The 20,035-nt window shown below is 49.2% G+C and overlaps 1 protein-coding gene across 6 annotated transcripts in view; it reads right to left on the bottom strand.

The window, feature by feature from the left end:
* Nucleotides 1–20,035, bottom strand: part of TCF20 (transcription factor 20) — a 114,073-nt gene that overhangs the window by 83,021 nt on the left and 11,017 nt on the right. The gene's annotated exons all lie outside the window — the stretch shown is intronic.

Genomic DNA, 20,035 nt, shown 5'->3' with positions numbered 1-20,035 from the left:
TCAGCACCAGTTAGCAGTTCAATATATAATTTACTTATTCTTTTTCACCTAAGTGATTAGGACTCAAAATACAGAAGCATCTCACATGGATAAAATCTTCCGATCGTTTCACAGGAATTTCTTGAAGACAAAAAAAACACAATAGCCTGAAACACCATGCTGAGCTTTCTCTGGGGACAGAAGAGACAAATAAAAGCCTACAAGAAGAAAAACCCAACCCTCTCTCCTCCGTCCCCTGCCCTTCCAAGTTCCAAAGGAGTCAGACGTTAACATAACACACCTGCCTCATCCTGCACAGCTGCAAACCCCTGCAGATGGATGGCAGCATGACCCCAAAAAGACCCTTTTTGGCTTCTGCAGATGACCGCCATACATTAAGCAAAAAGTCTCTCACTCATCCTCATTAATCTCAGAGGAAGCAGCTACTCACATTGTACTGCTCACTACAGCCCTTTGGGAAGGCAGCTGCTCCACCTCCACCTGCTGCAACACACTGTTGCCAGCAGCTGCCTCTACCTTCCAATGCTTCTTTAACCAGGTGAGGTGATGCCTCCGGTTTTCCACCGCCCCATTGGTCACCACAGGAGCTGACACAAGACCTGAAGGTTGTGCTTTGAAGCAGTCATCCAGCGAGAGGCAATGTGAATACTTCCACAGGGAAAATTTTCAAGTGACTCCTCTGAGGGTCAGGTAGCTTTAAAGTAATTCAGGACCTTGAAAGGCCCTTACACATCGTACTGGTTTTCATTATTTTCAGATTGGGAAGTTTTAAGCATTAATTTTGACAAACAACAGCTCCGTGACTAAGTCATGCGGTCTGGCTGAACAATAGCAAGAGAACCCCCCCCCACAGTTCCCAACCAAGGCTGGCCACCCCCCTCTCGCTTCCCAAAACAAAACAAGCCATCATAAACCATCCGAGCTCGTATGCCTTCTCCCAACCTTTAGTCCTCCCATGCACATCTGGGCATGGGGATAGAATGGCAACCACCAATGAAACCCAAACAGACAGAAGCAGAGAGGTATCTCAAGTAAGGCTTGAATTTGGGCATGCTGCCTACTGAAGAGTAAAAGAAAACAAAAATGCACAGATCTGCAGATTTGCTGGAGAAAGGAAGGTGCTATCAGGCATCTGGGCCACTACAACCCAAAATTTCAGAGGGCAAATTTCAGAGGTCTCCCTGCGCAAGATGATTAAGGAGATCGCTGGGGGTGGTCGGATGCTTCAAACAGTAATCGTCTTGCCCTAAGTTTAGAAACACAGGGTAATGCCTCAAAAGCAAAAATTAAATAGATATAATCTATAAACCTAATTGACTGGAACAAACCTTTGTCCTAATTTTCTCCCTTTTGTTCCATCCAACTCCTTGACTCATCCTACCTTTGTCCAAGCCACTGGTTTTGGTTTTGCTCCGTGTTGTTTTCTTCTTTGCTCTTCAGCATCTTCCCCCTCCCTCCCTTTTTATACATTTCCCATCGCTCCCCAGCATTGCCGGCACCACTCAGTCTGTGCTTCCCCATTGCTCTTTACCATCACTTGTGCCCTTCCATCCCTTCATGCCCTCACCCTGATGGTTGGGTCACAGTGCACTTCTCTAACATTAGCATCTGGTGCACAGTCAAGCAATATCAATTGAATTAAACAGCCACAACACCTTTGAGAGTTTATCAGGAGCTCCCCCCGATTCAAGGCTAGAGGAAATAGATGATAAATTCAAGTGATTTGGCAAAGACTACATGGGCAGTCAGGAGCAGTGCCAAAATAGAAGGCCATGTCCAGAATCGTTCAGATCTATCTTTGGGTCATTTCATGGTTGAGAACCAGATCACATAATTGACAAACCAAAACAGATTTATGCCAAGTCCAAACCAGAAACAGCCACTGAAAATATAATGTCTGCTGGCTGCAGATTGAGAAGCGTGATTAAAAACTTGATTAAATGGTTCTATTCTGGGGAAGGAAAAAAAAAAAAGAGAATCTCTTTAGAATCCCTTGGCTTACAACAGCTCATCTCACACAGGGAAGGAGGCTACAGAAACATGTCAGAGGGACTTCAGATATGGGAAAACGACGGGCACTTTGGATAGAGCTGACAGCTGACTTGAGAGTCGTCACTGGGGCTAACATCTTCCTTCTCCGCACAGCCTACAGTGGTCTGGCACATCTCAAAACTTGGAAGAAAAAAAAGCTGCTGATTTCATAAGGAAGTAGCCTAGGAGGCTGTTGGGAGGATGAAGTCAACTACATATGGTTCTATTTATTTGTTTATTTTGGGGTGGGGAGAAGGAGTCAGTGGCAAATTCTCAGCCCTAACAACCAACTCACAATAAAAGCTTATGAAGTCAAGGGTTCCTTGAGGAGAAAAAAAAGAAACACTCTTCTAACTTGTGTTTATTAAATACAAGCCAACATACTTGAAGGATCCCAAAACTCAGGCATGTAGCTCTAATGATTAAAGAGCGCTCCTCCTGGAGGCCAACGCTTGAACCTAGCCCAGATAAGTTGTAATCCAAACCTGCCTTTGGACAGCAGGTTAATATGGTTCACACAGAAAAAAGCCCTCTGTGTTTGGAGGTGATGCAAAGCAGGTACAGTAGGCAGGTCATGTCCGAATACACCACTAGACCTCTACACCACAAACCAAACACAGCTGCATTTGAATGCATGAGCAAAGTTTTCTGCATCTTCTTTTAGTTAAAAAAATTAAAATCCCCTTAGGAAACTGTACAAAAATATCTCTTCTCTGTGCTTTATGAATGAGAATTCACATGCAGAAAGGCAGGAAATGAGGTAAGGTTGCTTTTTCCCTCCTTGTCTATATTGTGGCCGCAATGCACACATGCATTTATAAGCTGAAGAATATAACTGCGCACGCTTATATATCTGCATTTCATCCAAGCGCTGCTCACTTGGGAAAACTTTGAAATTCAAGAATTCTGTGACTCCGATACCACAACCATTACCAGTGGGGAGCTAACATACATTTCTTTTTTTGTTCATCCTGAAGCTTTGAATTCTAATTTGCTCATTAGCCTAATAAATATCTCATCGTTGTGTGGCCCGTAACAGCAGAAGCAGCAGTTGTTATAGCAGTTCCCCGCTGCACCAGAGGAAGCTCTTCTGACCTCAGCATCCCAGAGCACCTAGAGCAAACACAGATCCAGTAGAGCCACGGTCCTCCTGGAGCTAACCCGGACACACGCAAAGCAAGACGTGCTGCTTCCCCTTCCTCCAGAGCACACACAGACTCTTCTCCAGCCACAGGGGACACATCCCGTCCCCAGAGACTTTTTCCATCTGCTCTCTGTAAAGAACATATTAACAATCTATGGCACAGGGGCAACACGTGCTGTAGGAAAGGTTCCCTTGTTTGAGAGCCGTGGCTGTGCTGAGCATTTTGGTTTTGATCAACGTGATTTCCTGCCATTCCACTTTTCCCGGGTTGCCTCTATATCTGTCCTCAATCTGTGTGAGACTCCCGCTTACACTTGAACCAGGGCCTGGCAAGAATTTCCTCTTAGAATGGAATGGTAAGAAAACCAAGAGATAGTTAACAGATATTAAAAAAAAAAGCAAAAACCACCACTACTCTTCAGTGCATTTAAAATGACCCCAGAATAGTGGGTCTGGTTTTGTTTGGGTTTTTATTTCTTTAAGTTGAGATTGTGATTTTGATTCTGTTGAGACCTCCCCTGGCCCATTCCCAAAACATATGCGTGATGAGAAGAGCGATGACTCTCCCAAATGTACTAAACAGGGCAATTTTGGGACCTCCTCCAAGATCTCTCTCCATCTGCCCACCTCCTGCCCAGCAATTTGTTCTGTCCCACAAATCTCTGGCTCCGCTGTGTTCTGCAGCCCTGCTATGGGCTCTCACCTCTGCCCCACGTCCCTGCAGTCACCTCCCCTCTCAGATCAGCACCTTTGCTCCCACTGGAGCGCTGCCTCCTTTCTCAGATTTGCGCTTGGGAAATTCCTGGATTTCCTCTTCCCAAAGCAAGGCATCCCCCAAGGCTCAAAGGGGCAGAGCTCACTGCTCACAGAGCAGTCCTACCTCACACGTTTCATCTTCTGCTGTACCAGCAGGCATTGTTTCCAAGAGCAGAGGCAGCGAGCTGTGCCACCTTTCCACACCAGCTCCACGCTAGCTCTGGTGCCCCTGGTAGCTCCCTAGTCCCATTTCTCTTTGGGGTTATTTTTTAGGTAAGACTGAACCTTCTAGTATCACTATCAGACCTAATTCACCCCTGCTGAAACCCTGCATAAAAAATGTAGAGGGCTAGCACTGATCTCAGCGCCTGTATACTGCTGACTGTCCCCGTATGCATAGCAAATGCAAGGACTGATGTTGTGAGCACCCCCAGGAGCTGACAGCAAGACCCCTCTGCCTGCAGCAGGTGAGACACAGACCTCCACTTTCCCAAGAACCAGGCTTTTTTCATCATCATCTTGATTTACAGCACAATCGATAGGTTCCTGCCCACTGCTGCCATCCCCTCTCGTTTCAGAATTGATGGGCAGCAGTGACCCAGAGCTGCTCTGGGCTGGGAGATGCCACTGGAGCAAGCAAAGGGCTGAGCCCGAATTCCATTTCTGACAGCTGCCAGAGCAGCTAAGCCCTGTATCCTCTCTGCCTGCAGCTGTTATGTGTTGTAAGTGCACCACAGCCCCAGCACGGCAGGCACAACCTCACGCCAACCTGCAGCTTAGTGATTACTCAGAGCATCCTCCCAACAAAGGTTTGCCACCCAGTCTTGTCCTTTCGCCCTCCAGCACCTTCTGAAGGCATTTTCAAGGAAAATCTGAACTCTGCGCAGGCTTCCAAAGTTAAACAGACCTAAGAATGTCTTCATTATGCTGCAGGAGATCACAGGTATTTTCAAAGCTTCCAGGAAACAGAAGCCCAAACAAAACAACACAAGGTTTTCCTCCCCCTCCTGGGTGAGGAAGAGCCCTGAGGCACTGCCAGGCTCGCTGGCTGCTGGTGACAAAGCCAGGCACCGTGGCTCCACTTCCCTTTGCACAGTCCCCAGCAGGAGCTGCTTCATGGAGGGCCATGCCACAAACTCTCTAGCCCCCACCTCAGGCTGGGAGCCTGGCTGCAGAGCAGAGGGTGCCCTGAGGTCAGCAGGCAGCTGGACAGCAGCATTCCTTCCCCTGCGGCACGCCACCAGGGCAGCGCTTCAGACAGGCACTTAGTGCTGTTTAACATTTTCCAGGAAACAAAAAAAGAAAAAAAAATTGATCAATATTCCCAACTGGCTCAAGTGCTCATCTTCAAAGGAAGGAAGAGAGGAATGCTAAGAGAGATGAGAGGGGGGGGGGAAAGTGTTTTCAAATGAAATGAGAAACGTGAGGAAGAATCGGCACAACGGGGTAATGGTCAGGACACACAGCTGGGCAAGAGCCTTTTGTAGCTCAGGATGGACATTGCAACCAGCCAAAGAAGGCTGCTCAGAGTGCAAGGCGGGGGGATAATGAGAAGGGAAAGCAGAGAGGAGAAGCTCAAACAGTGCGAGCAGCTGTGACGCAGTCACCACAGCCAGCAGCCAGTAAGCCATGAAACACGTTGGCTGGATGCAAGGAGAAGCGTGAGCAAAGGGGACCTTCATTTCCACTGGCAGCTCTGGCAGAAGGGCTCCCTGCGCACTCGGAAAGAGGCCAAGGCCAGTTCATTAACTGCAGGCATTCATGAGACCACCTGAGATGAGGCCTGGCAAAGTCACAGCCCCCGCATCCACAGGGTAGATGCACATGCAGCAATACTGTTCCCTCGATACAGTTCCCTCATCCAGAAAAAAATCCTGGACAGCACCTCAGTTCCACTGAACTTTTCTAAGGACAAGGAAAACATCACAGAGGAACCAGGCAGGGGAGCAGTTACGAGCTCACGCAGACCCTCACATGTCAGAAGCAGGCCAGCTAACAGACGTGAAGCAGGAACTTCTCTCTTGGGATTGTTGCTCTGAATGACCCACAGTGCCAATGTCCTTCACTTCTCACTGAGCACTCAGTCCCCGCTCCGCTATGGCAGCCAGCTCCCATGCCCAAGGCAGCACACCAGGCTGAGCGGATCCCAGCAGCATGGCAGTTCTGCTCCCCTCTGCTACCACACTTCATCAGGTCCACAGTGATACCCGTGGAATGCAGTACAGGGATGTTGTGGGTGATGAGCTACCCTGTTAGAACAGATGTTTTGCCACTGGCAAGAAACCCCAAATAGCTCCTTTGAACATGAGACTGCATCACTAACTTGTCTTTTTTTTTTACTCCAGCCACAGAGTACTGGATTAAACCTGCAGGCAGAACAGGTAAGAGGCTCTGCTAATTGCTCATCTGTTTTTGACAGCTAAGGAACTTAAGTCATGCATCTCTGCCAGCTCTTTTGTACTGGTCATCTGCCTGCAATTAGTCAACATCAGTGGACCACAGACACAGACCGCTTTTGAGAGGGAACAAGTTAGTGTCACCATGCCCAGGTTCCTAGATGGCAAAACCAACCAGTGTCTCTACAGCCCGGAGCACAGCTTGCATGACAGGTTTTGATAAGCCATTCCACATTTGTCTTCAAGCCTCAGGTGGGCTGGAGAGAACTTATGGGGTACAGCATTCAGCTATACGGCATCCAGCTTTGTAACTCTACCTTAAGCCAAGACAGAAAGGAGAACCACCAGCACCCCATTGCTGACACAATATCCGTGCACAAAGCAGGACCACCTTGTCCTCCTGCAAGATGCCACAGTAAGAGGCTCAGCAGAACCGCTGACACCACGGTGACATTATACAGCAAGCATCTCCCTCTGTCTTGCCCACCATCCAGGTTTATCCTAAGCAACACAAGATAGTGACAGAAAATCCAGTTCTGTGGGATATGACATTGATGCTGCACCTATGTGCATCCTAGATCTCGGACCAGAAAAGTCCTATGAGAAACAGGAATAACTTGCCAGCACCGGGAGGGCCAATGCCTCCTCCCAACAAGGCTGACAGCTCACAGCTCTCAGGCAGAAACGTGGTTGCAGCACAAACTTGGGGGAGGGGATGACAAAGAAGGATTGAAATGTAAGGCTATGTCTGAAACACTGCTCTCCTACGGAAACGAGGCTGGCAGCAGAAAGAACTACAGAATCATTAAGGCTGAAAAGACCACTAAGATCAGTTAATCCAAGCAACAACCCAAAACACATTTGCACTAAACCACATCCCCCAGCGCCACAAAGACACCTCTGCTGTGCAACACCCACATGGACCGTCTCCACCTGAAGTGTCCGCCTGCAGGGTCCAATCAACAAAAACACATGTGCCATTGGCAAGGGACCAGCTGCATGGGCATAGCTGATGACACAGAGGGCTTCTCTGAGGTCTGTGTGACCTCCCCTCTCCCAAGGCACGAGCTGAAGTCAGCGCTTACAAAAGCTGATGGTAGAAAGGGAGGAGGCTGGGGCAGGAGGGAGAGCAGAACATATTTAACGGTCTGTAAGCAGAACGAGAATAAAAGGATAGCTTCAGATTAGCAACCCACTCTGCTGAATATGTACGGGCATGGAGCAGTGCTGCTTTTTCACTAGAAACCAGTAAATGAGGTGGAGGGAGAATGCAGGACGGTGCTGTGTTTCTACATTAGGATTTTTAAGTACACTGCAGGATTTCTGTCTCAGAGTACTCATTGAGTTACATCAGACCGTAATGGCCTGTTGATTTTGAGAGATTATGGCAGCGCTGTTGATGCAGAGAGAGAGGAGATGGAAGGCAGGAGAAGATGTGATGCATCAGCCAGTGTGCGCACACATCTCACATGATTACCCACGCTCCTGAGCCAGGGACACGCCGCAGCTGCACAGTGGGACCAGGACCGCGTGCAGGACTCTGTTAACTCGATGGTTTTGGTCCATCCCCGTTTCGTTCCCTGGGCCAGCAGATGCTACAAACAGCGCTCTGCAGGGCAGCCCCCGGCTGGCGTCCCACAGCGAAATGGAGGAGGTGAGTGCCCTGTGTCAACGAGAGCCCTGCGCTCCCGAGGTGCATTCAGCCTCCCTCTGCCAGGCTGACAACTTTGTCTGCTGCATTTCTCTCTCCCTCGTCTATTTCATAGAGAGATGGTATCCTTTCCTTCTCCTTTCTTTGCTCCCGGGCACAAGCAATCAAGAACAAAGGATGAAAGAAAAATGCAGTGGGGGGGAGTGAGGCGGGGGAGGGACATTTGAGAGTTAGGAAGCAATCTTCAGCAGAGAGAAGAGAATTAAAAAAAAATAAAAAAAAATAAGAAAAAAAAAGAGGAGGAAGAAAGGAGGATGCAGAGGCTTGGAAAAAAAAAACACAATATGCAAATGAGGTAGAACAAAAATCAGAGCTGAAAAAAAACATATATCAAATCCCACCAAAGGAGCCCACCCTCTGCAAGCTCCCCGTCTGGCACAGGCAGGGGGAATAGGAGCGAGGGGCTCCCCCTGGCACTCCATGCACATCAGTGGGCAGCCTGCCCTCTGGGCAAAGGGAAGAGGAAGGGATGTGGCTCCGAAGCCACAGAAATGCCTCTTTTCTCTCTGAGGTAGGGAGCTGTGGGGCAAACAGAAGCAGCCAGGTGCTTCTAACATGATGTTTGTCAAACAATCTGATTTCAAGCTTCACTGGAGTAGTCCCTCAGCAGCTGCTTTAATCCAGCACAGCCCTTCTCCCCAGCAGGCTGCCTGCCTTCCCTCAGCCCTCCACGCTTCCAGCAGGACGGTCCACTCTGGGAGCAGAAGGAAACCCGGCTGCCAGAGGTTTGCCTCTGCAGGTGACAGCACTGCCTCTGGTGCAGATCCAGGAGGGGGTGTCAGTGAAGGTGGCCGCTCCCTGCGCACTGAAGAGGGAATAGCTCATCTGTCAGCTTGCTCATTAGTGACAGCAGAGCTGGTGCCGTGTGGTGACACCGTAGCACAGTTACCCTTGTACTCATCATCACCTATTTCTTCTCCTTCCAAGGCAATGAGAAAATATCGCTGCGTGCACCTGAGCCAGCAACAGTGTCAGGTGTGAAAGGGAACCGTGACGCAGGGGATTCCTAGCTGTCAGACCAGCCCTGGGGCCAACTCACCTGAAATGCCACTTCTCAGTACCAGCAGTGCCCTCCTTTCCCCCAGCTTTTCCTTTGTCCTGCCACACTTCATAGAATCACACAATTATAGAATCACAGAATTGTTGGGTTGGAAGAGACCTTAAAGCCCGTGCTGTGGGCAGGGGCTGCCACTCCCCAGCTCAGGCTGCCCAGGGCTCCATCCAACCTGGCCTTGAACCTCCAGGGATGGGGCACACACAGCTCTCTGGGCAGCTGCACCAGTGCCTCACCGCCCTGTGAGAAAGAAATTTCTCCCTAACATCTAACATAAATCTCCTCTCTTTCAGTTCAAAGCCATTCCCCTTTGTTCTATCACTCCTAGGTCATGTAAAAGTTGCTCCCCCCCTCCTGCTTACGAGGCCACAATGAGGTCTTCCAAGAGCCCTCTGTTCTCCATGCTGAACAAGCCCATCTCCCTCAGCCTGTCTGCACAGGACAGGAGCTTCATCCCTCTGAGCATCTTCATGGCCTCCACCGGACCCATTCCAACAGCTCTACGACTTTCTTGAGCCAGGGGCCCAGACCTGGATGCCGTACTCCAGATGGGGCCTCAGGAGGGCAGAGCAGACACAGACAATCACAGTTTCCAATCCAACTGTTATTGCTTGTCCAATTCTGCCTGTAAGCTCCTGGCATTAGCGATCTCATAGCTATAGGTTGCTTTTCACAAAAGAAAACGTTACAAAAAAATCTTCTATCGTGTCAGAAAAATGGATTATTACTTTCACTGAGCATCACTTCACTGAGTAAATGCTAAAAGCCCAGAACCTGGAGTCACAACTGTGCTGTGAGTGCCAGTTAGAAAACAATATCGAGACGCTGCCAAATCGCACAGCGGAGCCGTCTGCACACCACCAGGGCACAGGAAGGCAAAGCCTCGCGCTGGGTTTGCACAGGTCAGCGGGGATCGAGGCACACACAGCGTGGGAAGCTGAGCTCCCAGCAAGGACTGGGTCTGCATCCCCATCAATGAGAGCCACCGCCACGACTGACACTAATTGGCTCTGCGGCTGTCGCGCGGCAGAGGTGACAAGGACCGCCTGTGTGCAGACAAGAGGCCTCCCATCTCGGCTCCCTCGGGTCGCAGTGAGGTGCCCAGTGGGAGCGGTGTGTGTGCGACCGTATCACCACCACGGCAGGGATGCTGCATCCGTGAATAAAGAGCATCGCTATCGGGAGCTGTCGAGCCTGCGTCACTCACTGCAAGAAGCAGGGGGGGTGGGGGGTGGGGGGGAGACAACCACCAGCTTAAACCAGATTTTACTGGTAGGAGCACCACCACAATCCGGGCTCTCAGGGACTTGACAAGGGAACCTGAAACGCTGCCGTTCAACTCGAAGAAACAACAATTAGCACACGTGTGTGTCGGTGCATGCGTGTGTTTGCATGAGCCTGCAGTACAAACACATACATTAAACAGAACAAGGAAGAAAGAGATCGCTGTCTGAAGCTCAAAGCGGCAGCTACGTGCAAAAATCCGTGTGCAAGCGATAATAAAGCACAGAGAAGAATTACTTTCTTCTTTCTGTCTGGGGGCAGGGAATTAAGCACACCCACCCTCAAGCAACGCCTGGGAAGAATTATGCTGCTTGTGAGAAATGCACTTTTCTGGTTCTGAAAAAAAATGGACATAATGCAAGTACCACGAACGCAATTACTGGCACTTGTTTAGCAAGGCAGGGCACTGCGCTGCCACTGGGCTCGCTCCTCACTGCTCCCAATTAGCATGCCGAGTGCTCCAGCCACACACATGGGCTCGCAGGTCAGGGATTGGCGCGGCGGAGCGGCAACCAGCTACCTGCTCGCCAATGGAACGCTCCGGCTTCCTTCATTTTACATCCTCCCATCCCTATCACGCTCTTTTCCTCCGCTCCTCCGGGGTCTCTGGAGGCAGAGATAAAAACCACAAACTCCCCCTCTCCCTCTCAGCTGGTCTCATTCACGGCTCATGGCAGACCCGCTTTCCTCCGGGGACTCACTAATGAAGACGGCCAACGTTAATCTCTTTCCCCCTCCCTGACGGGTCGATTTATAGTTCCACGGAGAGTCCTGGATTGCAGCCAGAGGGCTTGACACATTTTTCTTGTTCCAAGATGGAAGGGGGGGAGAGAGCGGCTTGCGCGCACACACACACACACACACACACACGCACACGCACAGAAGACACACGCATCGACGATTTGGATGGAGCTGGAGATGCCACTGGGATGCCTGTTTACCTGTTCCGAAACGGCATCCAAGGGGAACATGAACCAACTGCGCTCTTGTGTCTGTGCGTATACCCCAAACAGCTCCATGTTTCCATAGCACCTCTTGCAGCCCAGGGACCCCAAATCGCAGGGATCCCTCCCTCAGCACTGGGATGAAATAAAGCATCAGCTGTGTGCCAGCAGCATTACCTGTGGGTCTTTAGGGGAGGAAGCAACTGAGAACTTCCCCAGGATAAGCAGCAGGGGGAGGAGAAAGGGAAATTTTAGATGGGCATAAAGCAATGAACTGGAATGGGGCCAGGACACTAAGGGCACTGTCCCCTAACCTTGTGAAAAGCTCAAGGGCACCTTTAACAACCGATGGATCTAGGTCTCGGCTTTACATCCCATCCATATGTTGTTCCAGCACAGCGATACTAGCACTGGCCAGGGGTCCCCAAGACGCACACCCACTTGGCAGCCCCTGCCCCTCCGCCACACCACCAGCCCCACAGCCCCATTCCCACAGCTGAGAAGGGAGCTGTAGAGAAGGACTGACTCAGCTCCCCTGCCTGCCACACACCTGGCTCACTGGTGATGACACAACAGCCCTGCTAACAGGGGCAAGCAGTGAGCTGCCACCACAGAGCTGCCTCCATTCCTGGAAGAGCCATACATTACCTCTGCTCCTCCACCTCTTGGGAACAGAGTGGCGGATTTAAAAGGGGCACTGCCGAGCCATTTAGGGCCATTATTTCACACTAGAAGGAATGGCCTTTACAAAGCCCGATGGAAGCACGCTCTCATTCCATCTTTAAGTAATCCTGAAGGTTTCAACTGCGGAGCTGTAAACCGCAATGCAAAAAAGCACAGACAAATAGATCAGATCAGATCAGAGACTGCCCAGACACAAGAGTTCTACTTGCCAGGCTGACTGTAGAGCAAAAATAGAAATGAGCGCTGCACATAATTACAGTATTTTACATTTCTACTGCACTCTCCATCCAGCAAGATCCCAAAGTGCACACACATGTGCATGCATGTGCATACAGAGAGGCAGGACACCAGGAAAATTCACTTCCTTGTGAAAGAGACCAAGAAATCACGGTGCAGTAATAACAGCTTGCACTGAACCAAAGCCATCATTAGCACAGACACACACACATACACACACACACACTCGTAGAAAATCATTACAATGTGAAATGAGACCAAGCCACAGCAATCTGTACATCAGCAGCTATAGCCCTTCTGCTGCTGCTCAGAGTTTTATCCAAAACAGAAGATTAGAAGCAGGTTTTATCAACTCTTGCCCTCTGCTTCCCCGCAAAGCCTGAGCTACCAGCACCCCTTTGATCCTGCAGGGCAGGGGCAGCTCTGCAGTCCACAGTCCCCAGCCTTCCTCTACCATTGCGAGTGCTTTGCAGCCCAGACACATCCCCCAGCCCCACCACACAGACAGTGAGCACTGGAATGGGCGCAGCAGGGCTGGTGCCCTGACCAGCAAGCTGCTCTTCCCCTGACAAAGAGCTGAATGAAGTCAGGTACAAAGACCTGCTCTCCACGTATATGCCACCCAAGATGCTCTCAGCATGGATGAAAAGAAAAAGGCCAGGAAAAAGAAAGACTGCTGGTAGGCAAACAGGAGCAGAGATGTGACACTGGCAGAAACTTCCAACTTCAGTAGAAGCAGGAGAGAAAAGAGTAGGCTCCAGCTCGAGCTTCATCCTGGGGTGCTGGGTCATTCCCTTCTCTCTCCCACATGTCTGTGACAAGTCAGTTTTGTCCCCTGCACGTTGAATATTTCATATCCATTTAAAAGTCCAGCCAGAGCACACAGGCATTTTGATGCTGACTGGTGGCCAAGCATGCAAAGAACAGGGGAAGGAAGTCAAAGGGGAGACAGGGAAGAAGGCTGCTCTGAAGGCAACACAAAAAAGAACCCATGGAGCAGGAAGAGGGAAGGAAAAGTCTGAGGTTATAAAAACCTCTCAAGCTGGCTAGAGATGGCCAGGATTATTTGTACTGTGTGTGTACTGGGTGTAAAACAGGAATTTCACCAGCAAGGCAGCATAATGAAGTACAGTACACTATTACCTAACCCGGAAAGAGCTCGTATACCAGTGGCTGGAGCTCAGTAAATGACCAGCATAGAGATGGCACCCCTCTCAGCAGAGGTTTGGGGGGAAGAAAGGGATTTTGTGAAGGATGCCGTGGCAACACCCTCCTCTGTACTTAGGGAAACAGTTATGGGATTGTGCATGTCCAGAGAGGACTCCAGGTTTTAATAAGGTCACATCTGAAAGAGCCCCACATAATAAGCTGCATGGAAGTCAATTTATCGATCACAGCACACAGGGCTAAGTCAGGCCTGCCGGGATTCAAAGTTGTGGTTGCAGGGCGCGTAGGTAATTCATACCTGATGCTCGAGGCCATCCCCTCTGGCTACAAATGGGAAACCAAGGTGATTTCTTAAATTTCATTTAGTTTTATAGTTCAGCGCATAATTCAGGAATGCAAGGAAGTGCCTGCTTCAAATCTGATCTTCACTTTGACAATGTCACCCGAACAGCAAAGATCTTTCTCCAGTTTTGTGTGCTCGTTTTCCCACGTAATAAAACCGAGCAGAGAAGTCACCAGACTCTCCCTCCCAGAAGTAGCATGCCCACCTTATTACCCTGAGTGCAGCACCAGTGAGATACTACGGGGTCTTCTGAAACCCCCACCAATGATTCCCTTCTGTGAAACCACATCAGCCCTGCTCTAGTAAACAACTAGAAACCAAGAAAAATGCATTGCACAGCCCAGCACCCTCAAAGCTATGAAAGAACAGGGTTGTGCCAATGTATCTTAGCAGAGGGGCTGTTACAGTGTCAGGAGATTGCTGGAGATGACCTTAAAGTAAACTTTAAGAATAGGTAAAGTGAACCTGTGACTCGGTGTGTTCGTTTGGTTTGGTTTGGTTTGGGGAACATCTGCCTATTTCCTTCACCTCCCCCACATTCCCCACCTGAGGATCCAAGCTTTTCTAGGCTGAAAAACATTGACAATCAGAGGACCAAGAAAATGACATCCTCCTAAATAGTGAGAAACTGAAAGATGCTCAAAGGAAATGGGATTTTATTTCACCCACGTCAAACTCAGGTTGATCTTCACTCACTTTTACTAGCATCTACACTAAGACTTCTATTTATTCAGTTGTTTCAATCTCAAGATAGCCAGTAGACTCAAAACCCTCTTACCTACAATTAAAGTATTAAAGCTCACAGAAACATTTGTTATACCTCAGCAGCAGTTCTCTAACTAAGCCAAAAGAAGGGAAAAAAAACCCACTGAGCACACATTACTCTCCATTGAAGACTTAGATTTATCAGGTTTGATGACAGTATCATTTCTTAAATCCATCGTGGCAGGGTTGGGAAGGGGGAGATAAATTGGTACAAGCCCAGTATAAAACAGACTCTCTTTGGGTCATCTTGAAAACAAATCTGGATACAGTACTAGAAAGTATGCTTAAGGAGACAAACAAAAGCCTCCCAATTGTTTTATAATCATACTATCAGTCCAGGAGGCCTAAGTAAAACTAATACAATGCGGCCGTATGAGCTGCCTGTTATTGTTGGCTACTCGAGGATAGCAGGGCTTCAGCAATCCATATTTACAGGATGGGAAGCCTGGTGGGTCTCTGGTTTGGTTTTGTGCCAATTCACAATCACTCATGCTCTTGGATAAGTCACGATGCCGTCACCAGCTTCAACTCAGCTGGAAAACCACATTATGAAAGCACGGGACACTCAGCAAAAGCGAGGGCCTGCCTGCAAGGGGCACACAGGAAGGCCACGCTGTAGCACTTTAAGCAGGTGTGGAAGACAGCACTGAAAGCCCGTGTGAACAGACTGACACAAACACATCCCCAACCACTAAAGTGGTTTTCACCAAATCAGCCGAAGGTACATTTAACTCTAAATAAGGGTATGCTCAGATGAGCAAAACAATCCGGTCAGCGTGGCTAACAAGTTGCTGTCCCCCCAAAGCCCGACACTGCCGACTTACCATATGTGTTTCCAGTCCTCTGTAATGCAAGGGAAACGTCGGTATCCTCAGAGAAATCCCCCACAAACTGTTTTTGTGCTGCTTACAATCAGAGGGGACAGTCTGGCTCAGAGTCAGCAATCTGGCACGTTGGCAGGGGCCGGCTACAAAGGATGTCCCTATAGTGCTCCCAGTCTAGCACCATCCCCTGGCACCAAAATCAAATAGGAAATCAAACTTTCAATTTAAAAACTAAAGAAAGGCAGAAATGTAGCTCCAACCCCGCTGGGATGCTGCCTCAGGAACAAGAAGAGAAGCTGCCCCCAGGAAGGGGCAATGCATCGACAATGGGATTACAGTAGGGTGGTTTCCACCATGCCCCACAGGCCCTTGAAGGAAACAAGAACCCAGGCAAGATCTGGGGAGGAGCTGGGGAGACGATACCGGGGATTAACCTTCTCTCTCTGCCTCTTCCCCGGCGGATCTCATCTATTCCATCAGGATTTTGGTGACATTTCCCCTCAGCCCCCCACTGTCACCTCCCCGGGCTGCGTGCAGCCAAGGGTGCAGAGAACACCACACGCTCTGTTTCCTTTGCAGGCTGGACAAATAAGTCTTCAGCTAGCCGCATGCAAGCCATTAAAAATATATTAACATACCCAGCAGGGGCTGTCACTTTTTCTTTTCTTCCCCCCTCCCCTTTTCTTATATGCAGAGAAGGGAGAAATCTTGCCACAATAACAAGAGGTTTTCATCAAGTCTCATTACCTCGAGCACAGCCGCGCACCACAGCCCCCACAGAGAACAGCCCTCGGCTCCTGCTGTCATTAAAGGAGCGAAGATCTTAAACAAAAATTAAACCCGGGGCGGCATGGAGCTGGGAGCGCACGGATGGGTGAAGCAGGCAGGGATGGGATGGGATGAACGTGTCCTATGGAGCTGGGCAGGGACACGTGGGGTTTCATGCTGGCACCCGGGGTCATCCTGCATTTCCCAGTGGGGTAGCTAGTAAGGCTCAGGGATAAGTGAGGCGATTCCACGCTTGGGAGGCTGCCCAACAGGCATGGCCTCACACACCCTGACACACACGTGCTCCAGCCAGTCCCAGGCCTTCACATGGCTAACTGGAAAGAGGTGACCCAAGGCAAATGGGATGTAAAAATAAAGTCTGGTGACAGCGTGGCCGCATTTTACAAGCTTCTAGGTGAGACTTAAGTACGCTTCCCACTTGGGAATGGGAAAGTGAGAACGGTATCCCTTGAGAAGGGAGCAGAAGAAAGGCTGAGCTGTGCAGAAGTGATGGTAAGGCACTGATGAAAGGTGGACAAGGACCTCTGAGGAGCAAGGAGGATGAGGACCAAAGGAGTGGGGACCGTCCACAGACAGCACAGAATTAACTCCTGGCAGAGCGCTGAGGAGCAGAAGGCAGCCATAAAGACGATACAGCTCATAAACAGAACATGAACAAGGTGACCAGAAGACAGGGCGGTGACATCCAGGGTCCAGCCTGGCGGCAGAGGAGGGCACCAAGGAGGCGTAAAAGAAGCTACTCTGGATCTCTGGTACTCATAACTGTTGCAGCTGTGAACGCTTTAACAGGTCATCATCTACACAGTTCATGTACCCTCCAGCTCTGGAGTAATTACATCCATTCTGTAAAAGACATACACATCACATAATGAGGTCTTCTGATATCACAAAGACAGATAGGAGAGTAAGCAAAATGTCTGATGGTACTAGGAACAGAGCAGAAAATAGCCCTGATTTCACAGTGATGTGATATAAATCAGATATATTCGCCTCTCCTTTACTCATCCTATCTTGGCAAGGGCAGATGAGGGACTGAGGGAGTTCAGGAAGTGGCAGCAAAGAAAGAGAAAAGGCTTGGAAAGCAGCAAGTGGACTCTACACGTGGGAAACAACATCTGTGTGCTAACAGCAATGTAATTAGGTCAGGGGATAGCTGTGTTGTAACAGATTCCTTGGACTTGGCTCCATCCAAGGTAGACATGCACATGAATGCTGCATCAGCTTCTACTTGCTGGCTTGCCAGCAGCCTGGATTCTAGACAGCCTGCTCCAAGTGACTAGCATGCCTCTCATCGTGACCCAGGCCCTTGATGTGGGCTCCCAGCCCCGTGCCTGCCTCCAGGAGCAGCACTTGGGCTGTGGGGCTGGAGCCAAAGTACTGCTGCCTGCTGCCAAAGCAATGCATGCGGGAGGAGACAGCAGGAAGTCTGCAGGCAGCGCACGTGGGAACAGCACTCAAAGTGGTGCAGGCTAAGGTAATCTCAGGGACCAGGGGGTTGACACCCATGATTTAAGCACAGTCAAGAAACATTTCCTGACAGCAAAGTCTACTAGAGCACAGAATGGGCTCCCGGGGGAAGCGGAGCAAGCCTCATCCCACCAACTCTGTGAGGAGTGACAAGGCAGGCAGCAGCACTCCATGCCCAAGGTTGGCAGGACAGTCTGGCACGGGTAGCACTCAGCGACATTCCCCCTCACCACAAACCACATCATTTTACCTGGGTCATTCCGTGAGCTCACAGGGACAGTGAGCCCACACAAGGTCACCGAGGCACAATGGATGGGATGGCAGCAGTAGGACAGGACAGGCATATGAGGTGGGAAGGGAGGAAAAAGGCCATGCTGTAACCCTCTGCGCATGCAAAGAAAGGCAGTAGAGGATGCAACTCAGGTGGACGGGAGTTAACTAAACTATGCTTTGGTAGGGTCGTACTTGTGAAACTGGGCATGGCCCGGTATATATGGAGGTGATCTTAATTTACAGCAGAGAGCATGTCTGTTAATAGTATAGCTGCTGTCTGACACAATGCTTCTGACACAATGGGCTGGCATTCATGCTTTCAATCTGAAAGACCATCTTGGCATTGACTTCATGTTTAATGACCTCCTTCTAACCTTCCATTTTTTATATTCTTAAAAACAGGGAGAAAGATCAGCTTGGTTTTGAACTGCACGGTTCTACAGGAATATGTATTTTGGCCCATTTAAGGTGAGCAGACACCTTTCTTCTTTGTCTTTTGTTAGCGGGGCAGGGAAAGAGGCATTAAGAACCTCCCTGAGTTCAAAATGAATGTCTCCGCTTGTAACACGCTTCCCTCCTGCTCCCAACACGCTGGTTGCAGAAGCTGCCCACGGCTGACACTACTCGTGGAGCTCCATATGGTTCTGCTCCCATTGATTCTTCCTCAGCCTGACACACTTTGGCACTGCTCAGGTTTTCCAGGTCCTCAGGGAACAGGAGAGATTCCAGCAATTCCAGCTTCTCCTTTCTTTGTTTTGACAAAGCTCCCGCTGTGCCGTCTATGGCAAACAAACTGTTATGGTGAAGCACAAAGCACACGGACAGCAGCGAATGCCCGAGCCCAACTAACACGCTTTAGCAAAGTCATTTAATTTAAGGTAGAAAGGCTTCAAAATGGGAGTGCCGTTTTAAAGCGCCACTAAGTTGACAACAGTTCGTACAATTATCACAAACCACTCAAAGAAAGGTTCAGTACACGCTGGGAGTACCGTGTACTCACCATAACTCAGCGAGTGATTTTTGCAGCTCCCTTCTCCGCTCAGTCATGAAGGATATAGATCATTACAGCCTCCAGCTATGGAGCTCTAGCTCACAGAGTAGCAGCTCACACTTTTAGCTCTGGAGATCCCCAGTTCAATCTGCTGCATGTCAGCCAAGAGGGCAGCTGTCATATAATTACAGCCACAACTTTGCATGCGAAAAAGTAGGGAGAGCGAACAGAGATCTTATTATAGAATTCTGGTTGCAACCTGCTGAACAGCTCCCTATTTAAAGTAACTTCTTGTAAAGACGAAGAGAGAGAGAAAAAAAAAAGAAGAAGAAAAAATAAAAGAAGAGCCTTCCATTCAGCTTCCCAATCCTCTGTTTTGCAGAAGAAATCAGAGCTGCTTTGCAGGAAGTCCTTTGTTACAAACGCATGTGTATATTTAATGAAGTGCACGCGTGTAGGATCAGGAGCAAGGCTCGAGCCCCTTCTCAGCTGGAAAAAGAAAAACAATTCTTACTGCTGCAACCAAGCAATCTCAAGTCCAAGATGGCACCTCGGTTGCTTTCTGCGCTATAATCATTCAGCAGCAGCCAAGCCAATTGAATCTGGGATTTGCATATTATAATTTAGGTTCAAGAAATCTTAATTTAGTTACATCTCTTCTTTCCCCCCCCACCCCCCCTTCAAACTACACATACAGGCTTTGAGGAAGACTTAACAATACAGAGAATCTGGGAGGATTTGTGCCTTGAGCTACAAAGGTACAAATCACAGCAAAAAAAAAAAATCAAATCTCAAATGAAAAGATACTTTAATGAATGCAACACAAAACAATTAGACCAAGTTTCTTCTTATCCATTAATCTTTCTGCAGATCCTTCTGCACACATGCAGCAATTTTTGAGCCAACGCTTTTTCCAAGCCAAGATGTTCAAAAACAGAATTTGAAACAATGTAATCCAGTTTTAAAGAAACATTCGTTTCCCCCAAAACAATTATTCTAGAAATCAGCCTTTCAGCAGCCAAGCTGTCAGGCTTCAAATACAGCTCAAATTCTTTGCAGAACATTCTCTACTAGAAAGTCCTGTCCATCCACCCATTCATCCATCCATCAGTCCATCCATCCACCCATCCATCCACGCGTCGCCAACAGCAGGAAACCACATCCCCCACGTCCCC

Source organism: Excalfactoria chinensis, chromosome 1 (assembly GCF_039878825.1).
Source record: "Excalfactoria chinensis isolate bCotChi1 chromosome 1, bCotChi1.hap2, whole genome shotgun sequence".
Lineage (NCBI taxonomy): Eukaryota > Metazoa > Chordata > Aves > Galliformes > Phasianidae > Excalfactoria > Excalfactoria chinensis.
Note: the sequence above shows the minus strand (reverse complement) of the source record. Positions and strands in the feature narration are given on the sequence as shown.